The sequence below is a fragment of the Gossypium hirsutum genome, chromosome D12, assembly GCF_007990345.1.
Source record: "Gossypium hirsutum isolate 1008001.06 chromosome D12, Gossypium_hirsutum_v2.1, whole genome shotgun sequence".
NCBI lineage: Eukaryota > Viridiplantae > Streptophyta > Magnoliopsida > Malvales > Malvaceae > Gossypium > Gossypium hirsutum.
This window is the reverse complement of record NC_053448.1, coordinates 16,593,838-16,615,438: the sequence shown is the minus strand read 5'-3', so window position 1 is coordinate 16,615,438 and position 21,601 is coordinate 16,593,838. Positions and strand designations below refer to the sequence as shown.

The window sequence follows — 21,601 nt, the reverse complement described above, 5'->3', positions numbered from 1 at the left end:
ATTTAACCTTCAAAATTATTTCAATTTACAAGTTTACCAAGCCATAACCTTTAAAACTTGGATTGCCAAGACTTAAACATCCTCAGCCATATAAGTTGCAATGGTTGAACAATGGTGGGGAGATCAAGGTGACCAAGCAAGTTGTAGTTCCTGATTCCATTGGCAAGTATAGCGATGAAGTGTTTTGTGATGTTGTTTCCATGCATGCTGGACATCTTTTGCTACGGAGGCCTTGGCAATAGATCGATGAGTGGTACATGATGGCCACACTAACCGCTATTCATTCAAGCATAATGAGAAAGCTATTACCTTAGCTCCGATGACATCAAAAAAAGTTTACAAAGATCAGATTCATTTGAAATAAGAGAGTGAAAAAACAAAATCAAAAGAAAAAGAAAAGAATGATGAGAGTGAAAAAGAAAAGAGCAACAAAAAGAAAAAAATTATGAGGTAAAATCAAAAGAAATCAATAGAAAAGAGGAGAAAGAAACTGAAAAAGTGAGTTTTTATGTCAATGAGAGAGAAATTAGGAGAACTCTAGTTCTTAAACATCCACTGCTTGTACTTGTGTACAAGGAAGCCCTGTTTAATACTAATGAACTCAATGAAACTTTGCCATCTTCTATTGTTTCAATGTTAGAGGATACCAAGATGTCTTTCCTGATGATGTGTCGAATGGATTACCACCCCTTCGAGGAATTGAGCACCAAATTAACTTTATTCCCAGTGCCATTATACTGAATTGACCGACATATCGAAGCAATCCTAAAGAAACTAAGGAGTTGCAAAGACAAGTTGAAGCATTAATGGAGAAAGGTTACGTTCGTGAGAGTCTAAGTCCTTGTGCCGTACCTGTGTTGTTGGTTCCAAAAAAAGATGGTACATGGCATATGTGTGTCGATTGCTGAGCTATCAAAAAGATAACTATTAAATATAGGCATCCGATACCCTGGCTTGATGACATGTTGGATGAGTTGAGTGGTTCGTACATTTTTTCAAAGATTGATTTGAAGAGCGGTTACCACTAGATTCCAATGTGAAAAGGCGATGAGTGGAAGACAGCCTTCAAAACAAAATATGGTTTGTATGAGTGGTTAGTCATGCCATCTAGCCTAACTAACGCACCTAGCACTTTCATGAGATTGATGAATCATGTGTTGCGACACTTCATTGGTAAGTTTTGTGTTGTTTTTTTTTATGATATTTTGATTTATAGTAAGAATTTAAATGAACATGTGCAGCACTTAGGTTTGATTTTAGGTTTTACGCAAGGAGAAGTTATTTACTAATCTTAAGAAATGCTCATTTTGTACTGAAAAACTTGTTTTCTTAGGATTTGTAGTGACTTCCAAAGGTTTCGAAGTTGATCAAGAAAAGGTGAGTGCTATCTAAAATTGGCCAAGATCGACAAGTGTAAGTTAAGTTAGAAGCTTTCATGGACTAGCTAGCTTCTATCGAAGGTTTGTTAAGAATCTTAGTACTTTGGCTGCACCTTTAAATGGAGTCATTAAAAAGAATTCGAACTTCCATTTGGGAGATGAGTAAGAACAGTCCTTTAATTTGATAAAAGAACAACTCACCAATGCTCCGTTATTAGCTTTACCTGATTTTACTAAAACCTTTAAAGTTGAGTGTAATGCTTAAGGTTTAGGCATTGGCACTATGTTGATGTAAGAAGGACATCAAGTGGCGTACTTTAGCGAGAAGTTGAATGGTGATACTTTGAATTACCCGACTTATGAAAAAGAAATGTATGCCTTGGTATGAGCATTGGAAACATGGCAACATTACCTTTGACAAAAAGAATTCGTTATCCACACTGATCATGAGTCATTGAAGTATTTTAAAGGGTAGTATAAGTTGAGCAAATGACACGGGAAATGGGTAGAGTTTCTTGAAACTTTTCCCTACGTTATCAAGTACAAACAAGGTAAATAAAATATTGTTGTTGATGCGTTGTTACGTAGTTATACTCTGTTATCAACTCTAAATACAAAATTTCTTAGATTTGAGTATATTAAATACTTATATGATTCTGATGTTGATTTTGGAAATGTATATCAAGCTTGTGAAAAAAAAGCTTTTGGAAAATTTTTCAGACATGATGGTTTTCTTTATAGAGAAAACAAGCTTTGTGTTCTTCAAGGATTCATTCGTGAGCTGCTTGTGAAGGAAGCACATAGAGGAGGACTTATGGGTCATTTTAGCGTGATCAAAACTTTAGACATGTTAAAAGAACATTTCCTTTGGCCACACGAGACGAGATGTTGAAAGAATTAGTGAAAGGTGCAACATGTGTAAAAAGGCTAAGTCTAGACTTAAAGCTCGTGAGTTGCATACGCCCTTACCCATACCTACGGAACCTTGGGTTGATTTATCGATGGACTTTGTGTTAGGACTATCGAGATCGAAAAATGGTAGAGATTCTATTTTTGTGGTGGCTGATAGATACTCTAAAATGGCACACTTTATACCTTACCACAAAATTGATGATGTTTTGCAAGTAGCAAGCTTGTTTTTTAGGGAGGTAGTTCAATTGCATGGGATTTCGAGAATTATAGTTTAAGATCGAGATGCTAAGTTTTTGAGTTACTTTTGGAAAGCCTTGTGGAGTAAGTTAGGCACAAAGCTGATGTTCTCAACTACTTGTCACCCACAAACGAATGGAAAAACTAAAGTAGTTAATCGAACTTTGTCTACATTATTGAGAGTGATCATACAAAGGAACTTGAAGACGTGGGAAGATTGTCTACCCCATGTTGAGTTTGCTTATAACCGCACCGTTCATTCTGCTACGAAGTTTTTACCAGTTGAGGTTGTATATGGTTTTAATCCTCTTACACCTTTAGATTTAATGCCTTTACCTTCAAATTAGATTATTAATTTAGATCATAAAATAAAAGCAGAATTTGTTAAGGAATTTCATCAAAAGGTGAAAGACAATATTGAGAGAAGAACTAAGCAATATGAGACGAAGGCAAACAAAGGCCTCAAGAAAATTTTGTTTGAACCCGGAGATTGGGTCTGGGTGCACATGCGTAAAGAAAGATTTCCAGCCCAACGATGATCAAAGCTCCTTCCAATAGGAGATAGACCTTTTCAAATTATAGACAGGATTAATAACAATTCCTATAAGCTAGACCTTCCAAGTGAGTTCAACATTAGTGCTAGCTTTAATGTATCTGATTTATCTCCTTATAATGCAGGTGATGCTTTGAGGACAAATCATTTTGACAAGGGAGGGGATGATACATGCATGGGCGCGTCTGATGAAGAATCGATTGGAACAAAATCAAAGTCGCCCATGTCAATACCAATCGAGTTGAAAGATGAAGAGAATTCAAGAAGAAATCCAATTGAAATTCCCATTGGGCCTATGACTTGGGCTAGATCCAAGAAGCTCAAAGATATGATGTTAGGGTTGATTCAGCAAGTTTGGGTCAAACATGAGAAGTCTAATTTCTATTGGATTCAAGATAACGATCCAATTTCATGCAATGTATTGCATGTGACAGTTTGATTAGCTTGAACAAACTTTTCAATTTTTAATTATGTGTTTTGTTTGTTAAATGCATCTTTGTTTAATGATCTACTTCATTATGTGTTTTTTTTTTGTTAAATGCTTCTTTATTTAATGCTCAGCAATAATACATCTACATATTTTAAAATGTGCATTATGTTTCTTCTTTATTGAATGTGTTTTTAGTTAATGCTTTACATTATTATATTTGTATCCTTTCAGCCTGCATTATGTGTTTTTCTTATTTAATAAGTCATGCATTAAATCTTCTCATTTGTTAATTTACTTCAAGTATGGTTTAAGTTGCATGTTCATTTAATTTGTGTGCATGAGTGTTATTAAATATGTTGTTTTTATGAGTGTTTTAAGTTATTGTTTAATCTTAAATATCTATTTTGAAGGTGAATTTTCATAGGATTAAAGACTCTACAAGTTGGACGGTTTCAAAGCTTTTTAAAGAACATTAAGGAGGCAATTTAATGGACCAAAGGAGACTCTTCAAGTCTGAACGTTTTTGGAGTCTTATACCTTCATCATGGTGCCATTTAAGAGGATGTTACACAAGTTTTTATAATTTAGTTACAAGGGAGCTGAAGGGATATCAATTAAACACATTAAGTCTTCATTAAGGAGAACTGGCATGCCTTTTCAACTACACCAGATTCCAACGTAGAGATGTGACTCATTGGCTTCCTTACAAGAGTTAAAAATGAAATTAGTGCTTGTAATAATACCATTTAATGGTCAAATATGAAAAGTCTCACATAGGCATTTGAATAGTCACAAAAGTGCCTATAAATATACTGAACTTTGATTGGCTAATGAATTTTTCTGAGTTTTGTGTTAGAATTATATCTCTTTGTTCTTGGTCCAACTTACTTGGACTTTTCAAGGTTCTCCTTGTGGCGTCAAACCCTTTCTTTTTAAACTTATCACTTTTATTCTTTCCTTATTTTCTGAAGTGTGGCGTTGTTACATACTGTTGGTTCCTATTTTGCTAAATAGCGGGTCATATTTTACTTCTTTTTCTTCAAAGACTTGTTTGTTATTTCAATATATAAAAATTGGGTCACGATCATTTATATCGATGGTTCTTTTCTTAGTGTTTGATTCATGTCATCCTTCTAAAACCTTCTTTGATATTTTTATTCAACCAATTTTCTATTACTCACAATTTCACTTTGACTACGAACTTGAAACGATACTGAAATTAGATGATCGGGAAATTCGACGTCTTGTAATCGAATTCACGAATACGAGCACGCATCAATTGATTTGAATTATTTACAAGTGAGCTAACTTGTGTATTTGATGGTGATGTTTAGGCTTATGTCAAGCTTATGGTTTTGGTTGGCATTATACTTATGCTTTATATTATGCAAATGTATTGATAAGTTGTGTTTAGTTTATATGAGCTTACTAAGCATTAATTGCTTACATAGTTTCTTTCCTATGTTTTATAGATTATAGGAAGCTCGATTTGGTTGGAAGCTAGTCGGAGATCTATCACACTATCCAAAAGTTAATTTGGTAGTTTTTGTGCATTTTGGCCAAGGTTTATAATGGCATGTTTATGGTGGTTTATAATGGTGTTTTCGATGAACATGTAAAATGGTAACTTAGTATGTTTGTGCTTTGATGTTTATGGATTGTTGATGGACTTATAATGCTTGCTTAGGTAAGTCCTTTTGGTCACTTTTTGATAATGGATGTCTATGGCACATTGGTATAAATTGTTGGTTTGAGAATGGTCAATATGTTGTATGTTTTAGGTAAGTAATTGAATAGGTTACCATGAATGAATTGGTACAATATTAACATGTTTTGATGCTTGATGTCTTGATATATTGTGGTGCCTTTGAATGGCATATTGGTTAATTGAATTAGGGTCTTGGGATTTGTATATATGTGTGTGTTTAGGTAAGGTTTTGATGCTTTAAAAGTGTGCATTATTGGGCTAAATGTTTATACATGGTATGGTTTTGAAATGGCTTGATTTTAGGTAAATTTGGGTCCACACGGGCTAAGACACAAGCGTGTGACTTTGTCGTGTGAAAGACATGGCCTGGCGACATGACCGTGTGTCATCTAATGATTTCTTAGGTTGCAAGTCAGTAAGTTACACGGCCTGGCACATGGGCATGTGGGGCAACTCAGAGAGTTACATAGGTGATGACATGGGTTGGGACACAGTTGTGTGTCTCTAGTTCAAAGGTTACACAGCTTGAGATACGGGCATGTGACCTCTGTTTCTAAATTGTTTTAAATTGGTCTCGAATTTCTTCTGAATTATTTTTAGGGCCTCGAGGGCTCAATTTAGGGACAATATGCATGTTTATAAATAATTTATGTTATGATTAAATTATTGAATGATTTAAAGTTTAAATGTTTCTGATTGAAGGGTAATGCTTTGTAACCTTATTCTGGCGATGGAAATAGGTTAGGGGTGTTTCAGTATTAATCAAATTCATATATTAATTTTATTAATTTTTTTATTTGTGTACAACAAGATTGTACTTGTAATGTGTTTAATATTTAACTATAAAATTAAATTAATTCAAAAATTAATTAATTTCATGTGATAAATAAATATAATACCAAATGTATTTAGATTCTGTTCGCTTCAACTATAGGGTGTGACCCTGTAGGCTCTTACAATGTTGGTAGTAAAACTAGAACATTTCTACCATTAAAAGCAATGGGTGGCCTCTAGCATTGCATCATTGCTACCAAAGTTATAAGAAGTCATGATTCAACATAACCTTTCTATGCATACAAAAGGATAAGCTTGTTCCTCGGATATCAGCTATAGTCCAACCGATCGCTTTTCTAAATTTCTTTAAAACCTCAATCAGCTACTCCTCTTGGCGTTCTGTTATTTTGCTAAAATAATCACAAGCAAAGTAGAAATTTTACCTAGATAAACTTATTTCAAATGAGAAGGAAGTAAGTTTAATTCAATTTTGGGCGGTTCCTTGATTAAAAACTTTTGTTGTGTGTATTCACAGGTTTCTAACTCCAATGATTGAAAACATGCTGCTCGAACATAACCCTCAAAGCCATATTTTCCTTATCTTGTTCATCCTCTAGTGGCTTAGACCCTAAGATGTTTTCCAATGGGTCTTTCCCAAAATTACACTCTCATTCTGTAGAGACTAAGGATTCTATCTCCTCCATTGCTAAGCATTTTTCCATCGGATCAGGGAATTTCATGGCTTTAAGAACATTAAATGTTACCTGGTCATCTTGAACTTGCATAGAGAGCTCACCTTTCTGCACATCTATTAATGTTCTTCCCTTTGCTAGAAAAGGTCTCTTCAGGATTATCAGTATTTCTTTATCTACTTCAAAATCTAAAACGATAAAATTAGCATGAAAAAAAAACTTATCTACATGTACTAGAACATCTTTAATCTTTACTTCCAGGTGTGCTAGAGATCGATTCGCCAATTAAAGTGTCACAGTTGTTGGTCTAACATCACCTATACCTAACATCTTAAAAACAAACATTGGCACCAAGTTGATGCTCGCTCCTAAAAAACATAGAGCTTTACCATAATAATATTCTCCAATGTTACAAGGTATAGTAAAGCTCTCAAGGTCCTTCATTTTTTAAGGTAACTTGTTCTGTAGGAACGCACTGCACTCTTTTGTTAGTGCTATAGTCTCGAAATGGCCAAGTCTCTTCTTCTTGGACAGAATGTCCTTCATGAACTTGAAATAGTTAGGCATTTGTTCTAAGGCTTCTACTAATGGGATATTGATGTGAAGCTACTTAATAACATCCAAGAATTTCATGAATCACACCTCTTATTTTTGTTACCTGAGTTTTTGTGGATACAAAGGTGATGGAACCTTGGCTTGGATTGGACAAATTTTTATGGTATTGAATATGCATTTGAAAAAGTTGTTAGTTTATTAGAATTGTTTAGTTTAGATTTTACCTCTTCAGAATTTTTAGAATCTGACATCTGTGTTGCAGGAATTTCAACTGTCGGTTGATTTTCCTTTCTCTTAGCAGGTTCATCTTCAACCTCAACTACCTTAGGTTCCAAAGTCCTTCCGCTTCGTAAAGAAACTACTTTGCAATGTTCCTTACCTGTACTCCATGGATTTTTCATGTCACTTGGCAAGCTTCTTAATGTCTATTATGAAGCTCCATAGCTAACTGACTCATTTGGTTCTCCAAATTTTCCAGTGTTGTTGGTTGGCTCTGGATTAAGACATCATTCTTAGCCATATATGCCTTCAAAAAAATTTCCAAATTATTGGAAGGTTTAGCTTGTGATGGTTTTTGAACTTGTTGATTGAACCCTAGAGGTTGATTTGATCTATATTGTATATAGGTGTTGTTTGGTCTAGCTCCTTGGTTACTCCAAGAGAAGTTTGGATGGTTTCAGCATAAAGAGTTATAGAAGTTTGACTATGGTCCTTGTCCACTTCTATTATGGTTTTGATTTCCTACATAATAGACAAAGTCGAGATTTGATGGACAATTCTTAAACGAATGTCTGTCCCCACAACATATGCAAGAAATATTGTCAAATTGAATTGGCAGCACAACAGTAACATTATTCAGTCTATTAGGAGAAAAAATAATAAGCATTGAAGAAATTAAAGATACTTGAGTTGCAAGTGAAGTGAGAGCATCTGTTTCATGTAATCCTGCTACTCGTCTTCCTGAAATTGCTCGATTGGTCAGCCACTGATAGTTTTTACTGGCTATTCTCTTGATAATTTCTTAAGCCTCATTATAAGACTTAGAAAGAAGACCAACATTCACAGAAACATCTACCACCATCCTAATGTGTGCATTGAGACCATTATAAAATGTCGCCATTTGGATGCAACGCGGAATCCCATGGTGAGGGCATTTTCATAGTAGCTCTTTAAATCTTTCCTATGCCTCGTATAAGGATTCATCATCCTTAACCAAAAAGCAATCTGCTAATTCTTGCCATGTAGAAACTAAACTAGGTGCAAATGAATTAAGCCATGCTCGTGCTCTATCTCGCAACGAGTATGGGAACAACTTCAAACTCAATGTGTCTTCAGTTACACCAACTATCTTGAAGGAATCACTCAACTCCATGAACAGTCAAAGGTGAAGGTACGAATCTTCTACGGGCATTCCACTAAATTGGCACACTATCTGAAGCATCTGGAACATCATAGGCTTCAATTCAAACTGTGGTGGCTCGATCTCAAGTCTTCTAATCCCTAGATGAAGCTCATTAAAAAGTGGTACAGTGTAGTACCTTATAACTCGATCCTTGTCATCAGCAACATAGATTGGGTTACGAGCATTAGCAACTCCATTCCTTTAAACTTCGTTTCAATTTTTAGGGTCCATTTCTACAACTTGTCTCTGAGCTAATATTTCTCATCTCCTTTGTCTAAATGTCCACTTTATTTCAAGGTCTCCAAAGAGTAAGTTGATGATTCGATCAATACTCATAAACACCTGAAAAGAAAATTACAAAAAATAAAAGATTAATTAAATAAAAATAAATAAACCAAATTGCCCATCTGTATTCTAGCCGGAGAAGTTAAGGAGGTCTAAAATAAAAGAATTCCCTTGGTTAAGGTTTTATGGAGGAATCATAATACTAAAGAAGCTACCCAGGAAAGATAGAACTTAATGAAAGATGAATACCCTCAGTTATTTTTAGGTATGAATTTCGAGGACGAAATGTCCTAAGTGGGGGAGAGTTGTAACATCCTCCCTGGCGAAGCCCTAATGTTCGAATACTATTTATAGAAGTAAGGCATATAGAGTAAGTTCAGAGCAGGTAGGTGATCTGTCGTAATTCGATGCAGCAAATTAAACTAGTTTTCACACTTTAGGAGCTTGAACATAAGCATTTTAGTTATGTTTTAATTACATTTCAACAAATTTAGTTAAGTGTAAAAAAATGTGTTATTCAAGTCTTTTTTTGACCTCAGTGACTGAATGATGCCTAAAGGTGAGCTAATATACCTTGTGAGTATGCAGGAGACTATTAGAAGGCATATTAACTCAATTCTGGTCACTAGGTTTGTAATGCCCCAAACCCAAGCTAGACGTTATGGCTGAATCTTGAAAATCACATTAATGACACTCGAATTTATTTGCTTCTTGAAAATCACTAGATTTGAGTTGTTTTGACAAAAGCTAAAAATTTAAAGATCGAATAATTTTTTTAAATACTTAATAATATATTTATTCAAAAAAGGAAAAATTTATCGAAATATCGTTTTAAGTTATTTAAAATAAAGAATTTTGCATTATAATTATAAAAATGGTTTTTGAAAGAACTTCGCAGCGGATTTCAATAAAACTATTTAGAAAATTTACGAGTTATTATTTTGTTTGAAAACCAAGTAAAATCTTAAGTAGTTTAAATAAATTTCATAATTTAAAAATACTTGAAATCTCATAAATTTGCATGCATGTATGATAGTTCTAAAGTTTTAAAAACAAACCACATCCCAAAATAAAAAGTAATGTCCAAAGTCCACAAAACAAAATCCAAACAGCTTTTAAAATTCATAAAAATGTTCATAAGGTAAAAACATTCAAGAGGCTCCACCGAATGCTGAATCCAAGTCTTATGTCTGAGTGTTACCTGAAAGATTATAACAGTAATCGGGTGAACTTTTATAGCCCGGTGTGAGATTAACATAAACACAATCACAAACATATGAACATATACAATATACAATCAGAATAATGATATCAGTTTTATATAACTCAATATTTCACATTTAGACTATGCTTGATCATGCCAATGCACATTTTGTAAAATGATGCAGATTTTATGAAAACGGTCCTACCCATCTCCACTACACACTACAATCGAGTTCCTCCGAACTCGTCCATCTGATAGCACACCAAGTTGTGAACAATGTCACGGTAATGTAGATAAACTGCCACAAAATCAAATTGTGGACAAGCCACCACTTTTGCAAACAAACTACCACATTCTTCCACCTTTCACATATCCCACCCCATGCATGTGATATGGCCACAAAATCACTTTTCACTTAAAATCACATAAGCATGCTTAACATGCAAATCACATATATATACACTTTATATCAATATTTCACATTATATAAATCATGCGAAAATCACATATGCCATAAGATCACATAACATGAGAATGAGATTTTCATACATTTTATATCAATAATAATCATTAAGATCACACAACATGCTTTTCACAACAAATATAGTTTGGAATCACTTACTTGACATAGTCCATATCGATGGGTTTTATCTCTCTTACTGGACACTTAAAGTATCCTCATCAAACATAATTTAAATAAAAATGATTTTAATCAATATAAAACAAAGTTATTAAACCACTAGATTACACACTTCCTTATTTTTATTGTAACAGAAAATATTTAAAAACATGGGATGACCTTCGCTAAGGGTTTAAATTATTGACATAGGAATATAGCTCAATAGTTAGATTAAATTATTTCTTTAATTATTTGGAAAAGAATTAAGGGAATTTTAGTTTTCCAGGTTAATAATTAGCTCTATTAGGATAAATTGAGTAGAGATGGATCAATTAGCTAACACATTGGATAAAATTGTAATCATAGGGTTTTACTATTGATTAATTATTATTTTTAATTTGCATCTCTTATTTTCATTTCTTTTCATTTTTTAATTCTCTCAAATAGTATCATATACCGCAATATGGTGCAACAAAAACTTTTTAATTTGCAGAATTAACATTGACTTTATAATATTTGGGTTTACAGTCTAAATAATTTGTAGCTTTAATTATAATATATTATATAAACTTAATTTTTTTTAAAACCTTATGTTAAGTTATATATCTCTTTATAATACGTAAATGAAGTAAAAGTTAATATAAAATTTATAATATATAACATTTATAATAATAATAAAAGGTTTTATAAATTGTCCAAATCTTTCGTAACACTTTTTATAAATAATATAATTTTTTGTCATAACTTTAGAAAGTTATTTTTTATAAGTTATAATAAAAAGAACAACATTTTTTTTCATAAATAAGTGTATTATTTTTATAATATAGCATGGACACATAAATACGTGATGTCCATACTTGGTCATAAATTTTTATCAATAAACTTTTTGGTAACACTTTTATAATATGTAAATTAATTTCTATAATAAACTTTTTCCAACTTTAGAAATTTTTTAGGGTTTAAATAATATAAGTTTTTATTATAAATTTATAAAATACACAAATTATTTTTCTAATATAACTTTTTAGGATTTATAATATAAAAAATTTTGGCCATAACCATCCTATTCATACAAGTTTATACTTATAATATAATTTTTATAACTTGTATAAAAATATTTTTTTTAAAATTGAATTTGGGTATAATTACTTACATAATTACTCTAATTCTCACCCTCCACCTCTAAGCATTGGAAAGTATAAATAAGATGCTCCAATTGTACCCAATTGAGTGAGATCCACTAATTACAATGATTACTCAAACACTACTTAAGTGTTATCGAAGGATTTCTAGAGTGTTAGCACACTTTTTGATGTTGCTCCTTTGTCTTTGTTCTTAATTGTTGATCATCATCCATCATTATGCATGTTCTGCTTAAAGTACTTGTGAAATGTCTTGCTAAAATTTTTAGTGAGCAGTAATTTTTTCTTTCTTTCTAAATCTTCCAAGAGAGAGTAAAATTGTCATACCTTCCATCAACACTACTCTCAATAGATGGAGTCTAACTTGTTATGATAACATGCCATACCTTTACATTGATAGCCTTAATGAAGGCTCTCATGTGAGCTTTACAATAAGCATAATTAGATCCATCAAGCAATTGTGGTTGAGAGACAAATCCTACTTCCTTTAGATAGTCTTTAGCTAATAGCCAGACAATTAGAATCACACTAAAAATAAAATTTTGATGACTCGTCCTGATACTTGTTAAAAAGTTTGGTTATTAGCAAGTGTTGTATGGCATGTTGTAACTTCACAAAGAACAATTAATAAAAAGAACACAAATGAATTATCTATGTAACTCGATGATCACCACCAATGTTTGCAAGATCACGCTCAAAGAATGAATCCACTACGTGAATTAAAAGTAAAATCACCATATGAGCTCAATCAAAGTAGCACATCTTATGATTACTATAGTCTCGATGTGTATGATGTTATGTGGATAACAACAAGATCCCCTTGCTCTCAAATCAGAATAAAATCCCTAAAGTCCAATGCCACAGTACCATAATTTAACATAAAAAGTCCCAAATAGAAATAAAGTTCATAAAAATCCAAATCATAAATAAAAGTCCATATTTATTTAAAAACCATTTTTCAAGAGCATCTCCGATGACTGAATCTGAGTCCTAACCACGAGGATTATCTGAAACACATAAGTAAAGTAGGTGAGCTTTAAAGAGCCCAATGTGAGACTAAAATAAACACAATCACATGCATATAAACATATACATTATACAATCACAATAGTCATACCAGATTCATATAACTCAATATTTCACACTTATACCATGCATGATCATGTCAATGCATATTTTGTAAAACAATACATATTTTGTGAAAACGGTCCTACCTTTCTCCGCTACACACCAATATCGAGTTCCCCAGAACTTTTTCATCCTAAACACCATTGTGGACAATCCACCACTGATTTGCAGATAAACTATCAGTGATAACACTTTTGTGGACAAGCCACCACTGATTTGCAGATACTGTCACTGCTTCAACCTTTCACAATTACCCACCCCATGCATGTGATATGGAAAATTCATTTTTAACACATATGGATCACTTTTACACTTATGCATGTAAGCATGCTCTCATTATCACATATAACATGATAATCACTTTTAACATGTTAAACATGCTTTTCATATTAGATCATAAATCTCAATATTTTTTAACATACACTATATAAATCTCACATGTTTAAATCATTACATATATCACCTAAGTCATACATCACATATTATGAGGATGAGATCTATACATACATCATAGTCACAATTATAATCACATCAATTATCATGTGTTTCATCGAATCAATTGGTTAGAGTCACTTACTTAGTGTACATCTTGATAAGTTTTTCAACTCTTAGTGAATATTTAGTGTGCTTATGATTTATTATAATTAAGTTATTAATATAATAAAAAAAACTATATCATATACAATGAATAGTAGCGATCCCACACCTTTTATCGAATATATGATTTGCTACAATCCTTGTTCACGATTTCACTTTGATCTAACTCACAAGACGAATCTAACACATGAGTAACGTTTATTAGTTAAGATCATTTGAAAATAATTTATCACTTAAAGATCGATTACTAATAGTCCCATCAACACTTACCCCACGATTTTGGATTCTTGAAAAGATGATTTCTAATGCAAACTTAGGGGTCTCCCGTATTATTATCGTTTGGTCTTTCAAATGATATGGAATAGTATTAGTACGATAATAAATAATAAATAAATGATAAAAAAAATGTAACATTGTCCTTTTGGCCACTATACCATTTGGCCATGATATGAAATCACCAAGAAAAGGATTTCGCGGTCCAAATAACCATACTTACAATTTGATTAAACTGGGATGGATAATAAATCGAGAAAGGAACGAGATCATAAGTTGAGTGATCTAAAAGAATCGTTAAAGCAAAGTGAGTATAAGTTTAATCAATATGTGGAACAGGAAAATACAGAAGGAAGAAAAGAGAATAAATTTAACCACTGGAGGCGGCAGTCTGGCAACGGCGGCGGTGGTCCAGTGACGAGGGAACAGTGGTCCAACGATGGTTGATGAAAAGGAACAATATAGGTTTCGACGCAACAAGGTTGGAGAAGAAAATAAAAATAGAGGAGAGAAACGGAGGAGAAAAGAGACCCACTGTGGCACGTGGCGGCAATCACGACGAAAATGGGAGGAGAAAAAGAGGAGAGAATGTGCGGTGGGTATGATGCACAGTGATCAGTGGTGAAGGATTCAGTCACGGTGGAGGAAAAGGGAAAAAGTTAAAAGAAAGGGTGGTGGTTTTTTTTTTGCAAAATGGAGAGAAAATGGATGAAAAAGAAAGAAAATGGGAGTAAGAGAGAGGTAGGGATGACAAAGGGGTGGTGAGAGCTTGGTCAACCATGACTAGGTTCAATGAACGTGGTTAGTGGTGAAGGATTCAGTCACGGTGGAGGAAAGGGGCAAAAGTTAAAAGAAAGGGTGGTGGTTTTTATTTTTATTTTTTTTTGCAAAATGGAGAAAAAATTGATGAAAAAAGAAATGAAAAAGAAAGAAAATGGGAGTAAGAGAGAGGTAGGGACGACAAAGGGTTGGTGAGAGCTTGGTCAACCATGACTAGGTTCAATGAACCTCAACTAAAGGCTAGGTAAGAAGTTTTGGCAAGAAGAGGGAATAATGGAGTGAAATGGGGGATCATGCTCCCTCAACTTAAGTTTGACCTATATTGGAGGAAAGAAATCCTCCTATTTATGGTGAAAATGGGGTGGATGGCAAGCACTAAAAGCACATGGAAAAATGTCTAAAAATTAAATAAAATGAGTATGAACATGGGGGCTTAAACTTAGGGCCACTAAGATAGCTAAAGAGTTATTAAACCACTAGACTACACACTTCCTTATTTTTATTTTAACATAAAATATTTTTAAAAAAACATGGAATGACCTTTGCTAAGGGTTTAAATTATTAACATAGGAATATAGTTCAATAGCTAGATTAAATTAATTCTTTAATTGTTTGGAAAAGAATTAAGGGAATTTTAGTTTTCCAGGTTAATAATTAGCTATATTAGAATAAATTTAGTAGAGATGGATCAATTAACTAACGGGTAATCTACAAAAATAGTCACTTTTGTTTACCTCAGGTTACATTTTAGTCACTTATGTTTGAAATGTTACGTTTTAGTCACTTATGTTATTATTTTGTTACGAAGTGATCACTCTACCGTTAAGTTCCGTTATCTCTCTAACGGTAATCCTATGTGGCAATCCAACTAGATTTTAAGTGCCAACTTGGATTTTTAAATGGGATAAAAATAGATTTTAAATTAAATAAATTTAATTAATTAAAAATTTTTAACCTAAACCTTAGCTGAAAAATTTGTTCTTCTCCACTTTTTAATTTTTCTTCCGTCTTTTCTTTTTTTATTTTTTTTCATGACTGGAAAAACCTTAACAATTTTTTCTACCTGTAATTGGTTGCACAATGGGCATGTTACTAATAACAATGAGAAGATGCCAAAATCTTTGGGTAACTTTTTCACAATTCGCTAGGTAAAGTAGGGGCTTATTATTTATGTGATTTCCCTTCCCTCTGGCTCTAGTTGCAGAAATTTTCTCACATGAGCTTCATTTTTTTTGTGTTTATGTGTTTTTTTCTAGATTACCCAGAGATATCATCCACTGGCTTTGCGGTACTTCTTGATAAATGCACACTGTCGTTCTCCTCTCAATTACTCTGTTGTTCAGTTGAAAGGTGCATCAAATTCTATTTTTTACATATATCAGGTTTAAAGCTTATTTCACTGCTTTTACTTTGTACTAGGCATATGCTGGTCAGAATTCAGATGTCTTGGTAAAGAGACAGACAGTGATCTGGCCTTTTAGGCTTAAAATTTGTTTGTCTGAATTGTGTAGGGCTTGTATACTTGTAAGGTGTCATGGATGAGGAGCATGCCTCATTCTATTTCTTGGAGTTCAACTTTATTTAATATTGGCTTCCTTTTACCACTTAATATTTCTTCTATAATTGATTAGATTTGCCTCTCCTTTAGGTTTAAAATTACTCAAAAGTGTGACTGAATTATTTTCTGAGTTGACCTGAGATGCAGAGTTTTTTTTAATTTACATAGGCAACTGTACCTAGAGTTAGTTTAGATTCAAGTCCTTTGGAAAAGTATCCTTACCTGCTTTGTTGTACAGACTTTGAAAGATTGCCAAGATGCTCTATTGCAACTACAAGAAGAGATTCCCAATGATGGCAAACCAGCTCGGACTACTCCGGACGCCAAGGAATGCATTAGCAAGCTCCGCAATGAGTTCCAGGTGAAAATGTCAGATGATTTGAGCATTTCACTTATACTGACTGGAGCCTTTCTAGAAGTGTTGAAGTTGGTAAACAATTTGTTGACCATGCTAAAGGTATTTGTTTATCTTTCAGAATGCTAGTAACTCTCTTTTTTTTATATACATATAATATACACACACATATATGTCTATGCCAAGGCCAATAACAATATATTTTCTTACGTAATTTGACAGAAGAAGTAGCAAAAGCAACAAAGATTATTGGTAATTCAATCCCTTAAAGAGATCAAGAAAGAAATTATGAAAGTTTTGGATGTTCTTGGATTGCAGCCACCTTGCTCTTATACTGAGGTGTCGAGATTTACTTATTACACGATGTTAAGATTCATGCCTTCTGTAAAATTTTGAACACTAAATATGATGAATTTCTTACTTAAACAGGTTTTGTTGCAATTAAAGGAGAAAGTATTAACGAGATCCGGGTTGGTGGAAGATGATGTGATTTGTCTAATTAATGAAAAAGTTGAAGTGAGGAGAAACAAAGACTTCTTAAAAGTGATCAGATGAGAGCTCATTTGCAAGCAAAGGGCATTGCACTCATGGATGTAGGCACAAAAACAATTTGGAGACCTTGTGTTCCTGTTCAACAAGAATCAGAAGTAGTGCCATCAGAGGGCCAGAAGGTCCCTCCCAAGCCTAAAACTATATAAGAATGCAGATCTTGATTCAAGTTCACCAAAAAAACATATTGAATTTGGTGGGATCAAGGCCATTTGTAGACAGTTTTGATTCATAATTTATAAAATTATCTTTCCGTTTTTGATAGCTTCAGTTACTTCACAAAATACATGCACAAATTCAGGTTCTATGTTGCAACAAATACATGCACAAATTCAGGTTCTATGTTGCAACAAAAGTATGCGCATTTTTTAACATAGAAGAACCAACAGTTGAATATCTAACATGTCCAATAACCATTTCTCAAGTAATAGTTTAACATTTCAAAAAAAATATATTGTTTCAAACCCTCAATTAAGACAAAATGTATATTCTAACTATTGTTAACATGATTCAACAACCCTTCCAAAAAGATATATTCTTTGTTCACAAAATAGATTTCCTTTTGACAGGTAATTTGGCCTTAAAATTTACTGTCAGGTTTGAGCTTTGTTGGGTTAAAGGTGGTTGGCTTGATGTGTTATCTATTAAAGTGGCTTGGTTCAAAATTTGTAGGCTCGATGATTGGCTTGCCATTTGGTTACCCCTAACAATCCCTTTGCAAGTCCTTGTATTATGGCCTGGTTTGCACATTTGGTGCAATTAGCTTGCTGTCCTGTCTTGCTTAATTTTGGTCCACTCTTTCGTACTTCATTTATTTCCTTCCTCCTTATTTGTTTGGGTCTTCCTGGGGGACTTCTAATTATGAGAGGAAGAATGGGTTCCATGTCCCTTATATGTTCCCATTGCATAGGACCTATACACAAAAATTTAAAGATGTCAAACACATTTTATAAATAAGTAATATTTCATAAAGGTTTAGGGTTTTAGGGCTATTACCTTTTACAGGGTTAATTAAGTGGTTGTAAATATTCAACTGGGTAGTGACAGTATAACATGTATTTGCATAAGTTTCAGGGCTCACAGCAAGTAATTGTATGCAAGAAACAGCATGCTTACAAGGAATTCCTGACAAGTCCCATTTTCTGCATGTACAGGAGGAGTTGAGGAGGTCAACCACATGCTTGTTGCCTAATTCACAGTCTACCTCATACTTCTCATTTCCAGCATATATCGGCCATATACTATAAACAGAGTAACATTTTAAAGTTAAAAAATTTTCCATCCAAGCAACAGAATTCAAGCTAAGTAAAAAAAAGTTAGCAAAGCTTACTTATTGGACTGACTAACAATTTCAGACAACTTCTTCTGTATCCTTGGACATAAAGGTCCAGGATACTTCTCAGCAGCCTCTCTCATAAAAACCAACCTAGTCATGATTTTTCTTCTAATTATTTCCAACATTGTTAGGATGGGTTTATCTCTAGCTTCTAAAATGATCTGCAAGGAGAGAAAGTCTTTAAATAACTCCAACAATAATTATACAACATCAAGTGATAAATAGTCATATTTAAAAAATAAATTTTAACCTTGTTGAAACATTCACTGTTGTTGTTCAGTAGTAGATCAGATTTGCATCTAGTTGAAAAGTGGGCTCTTGACCAAGTTCTTGGATCCTTGTCACGTAGCCAAGCCTCAGCAGATTCTGACAGTGACCTCATTTCAGACATTGCTTCTTCAAATTGTCTTGGAAAAGTTGCTTTAGCAGCTTTCCAGTAAGTAAGACGCAAAACTTGGCCTCTAAATCCTTCCATATTTTTAAAATTATTGTAAAGATGTCTGGCACAATTTCTTGCTTCAGCATTAGGGAACAACAAAGAAATCGCTTCTATTAAACCGTGTAAAACAATTAAAACAACATGCTAAGTAATCGTTTTTATATAAACAATTTAGCGTATACTATGACTTTATAGTACCTTTTGTTTGTTAGACATGAAGCATATATTGTAGGAATTGTCGATCTCCAAATCCCTCTGTAACAACTCGAGGAACCAAAACCATGATTGTTTGTTTTCACTCTCAACTGCAGCAAAAGCCACTGGATATATACAATCATTGGCATCAACCCCGATAGCAGCAAGCAAATGTCCACCATAATATCCCTTCAGCCAACACCCATCTAACCCTATAATTCTCCTACAACCAGTTAACCAACCTGATTTGCATGCTTCAAGGCATATATAAAGCCTCTGAAATAGCCTACAGTCTAATTTACAGATGGTTGTTGTACCAGGGTTTCTTCTCCTTAACTCAAGGAAATAATCATATATATTGGCATATTGGGCTTTGTAATTCCCTTGAACTAGTTCTAGAGCCCTAATCTTAGCCCTCATACATTTAGTCCGAGACACTATTGTTCCAAAATCTACCCTAATATCATTTTGTAAGGATGTTAAGGAATAATTAGGATCAACTTGAAATTTGTGTAAATAATGTCTAGCCATCCACTTTGAAGTAATATTCTTATTTTTCATTACCTTGCCACACTTATGGTGGTTGACTAAGGTCTTAGTTTGCCAACTCCCATCCATTGGATCCCTGGGATTTAACTTGGATGCCCATAATGTTCATGGACAACTAGGTACACAGACTACTTTCACCCTAAGCTTGCCATTCCTAGTTAGTTTGGTTTATACCCTATTTATCCTCCCATACTGTTTAATTGCATCATTTAAAATGTCTCTACTAGGGAAAACCAAACCATTTATCAATATAGGGTTCTTGATACGGAATGCGCGCGGACCAAGATCGAGTTGCCAAGTCACGAGAAACTCCTACGAAAGCTCTAAACGAACAGATCTGAAATCAAACAAAGAACGAGATTAAATCTGGAAAAATTAAAATCTGGAATAAGAACCCTAAAAATCAGCAAGATCTAATCAAGGAACGAAACACTTATGAAAGAGGTTTCTTGAAACCAAGAACACGAAATTGATTCCCAAGAATGAACTCCCACAAGCCGAATCTGCCAAGAACACCAAAACCGTAAGTAGATTGAAACAATCAGATTTTTAATTGGAAGATTAGGGATTTGGGCGGCAAAAAAAAAGAAAAGAAAGAAATAGGTGAAATTGAACAGTTCAAGAAGTGAATTTAAGTTGCGATTCGGTCCAATTGAACACCCAATATGAATTGCCCAAATTTCAGCAGCCGAATTTCACCCAACAAGAAGAAATAGAAAACGGCAAGAACCCTAAATTTTGGGGAATTTTGAGTCGACTATATGTGGCCAAAAAAAGAACCGATTAAATGAAGAGTTCTTGGAGTTTGAATCAAGGCTGAAACACAAACAAGAACAGCAAAATATTAGATGATGAATCGGCACAAGTAGGAATAAAGAAACAAATTGAAACAGCAAGAAATAAAGAAAAGTCCTAAGAACCCTTGAATTCCCGAAAGAATTCACAAATTCCTTCAAACGGCTCTAATCTCCCCTCCAAAGAATATCGATGGCAAGAAGAAGGTTGAAGATGGCTCCCACAATCAAAAGATTGTTAAAACAACTTCTAAAGAAAACTCAAGAGAGAATTCTTGGAGAAAACCCCAAAGAAAATTCTGCACTCAACAAATCTGAAATTTGATAGAAAAAATAATAATAAGATGTTTTTACAAAGGGTGGCTGGCCAATGCTTATATAGGCCTCCAACAAATCCTAATCTCACAAGTAACTAATAAAAATTAAACCTAATTAATAAAATAACAAGGTAAATTCGGCCATGCACTTATATGGGCTGTTTTGGGCCGAATTTTACATGTAATTCTCCTAAAGATTAAAAAATTAAATTAAACAAGTAGGATGTTTACGAATTGGGCCCTTTGACATTTTGGCCTGATTTTCAACTAAGTATGAAGAAATTTCTTGATTGGGCTGGATTTTGGTTATTGGGCCTCGCCTTCAAGAATTTGGGCTCGTGATCCATCTCCTACCAAAATTGGGTCGTTGACGCTCGTAATGGAGATCCAATGTGTTTTGGCTGCAAGATTTGGTTTCTTGGACCAAGATTTCCAAGATTTGAAATCTTGATTTTCTTGATTCTTGAAATCTCTTCGAACAGCAAAATTGGGCCAAGATTCGATTTCTTGATTTTCTTGAAAACAAGAAAGTGAATCTTGATTTTCTTGTTCTCTCGTGTATGAATCTAAGGCCTTGCTAACAAGCTCTTGAATGGTCCCATTTAGTTTGGACCGCATTTGTCGGGCCTTTGATCTCGTTATTGGGCCTTGTGGCAATTTGAGCCCATCACGTTCTTGAACTTGGATTGGGCCTTTATGACTCGTATCTTTCCCCCCTTCCTCAAAAAGATTCGTCCTCGAATCTGAAAAATCAAATGGGGACAAGTCAGCCACATTAAAAGTAGAACTTACATTGTACTCACCAGGTAGATCAATTTTATAGGCATTATCGTTGATCC

The 21,601-nt window shown here is 33.7% G+C and overlaps 1 pseudogene; it reads left to right on the top strand.

The window, feature by feature from the left end:
* Positions 1-8,376: 8,376 nt before the first annotated feature.
* On the top strand, positions 8,377-8,475 carry LOC121224828 (uncharacterized; annotated as a pseudogene).
* Positions 8,476-21,601: the final 13,126 nt, after the last annotated feature.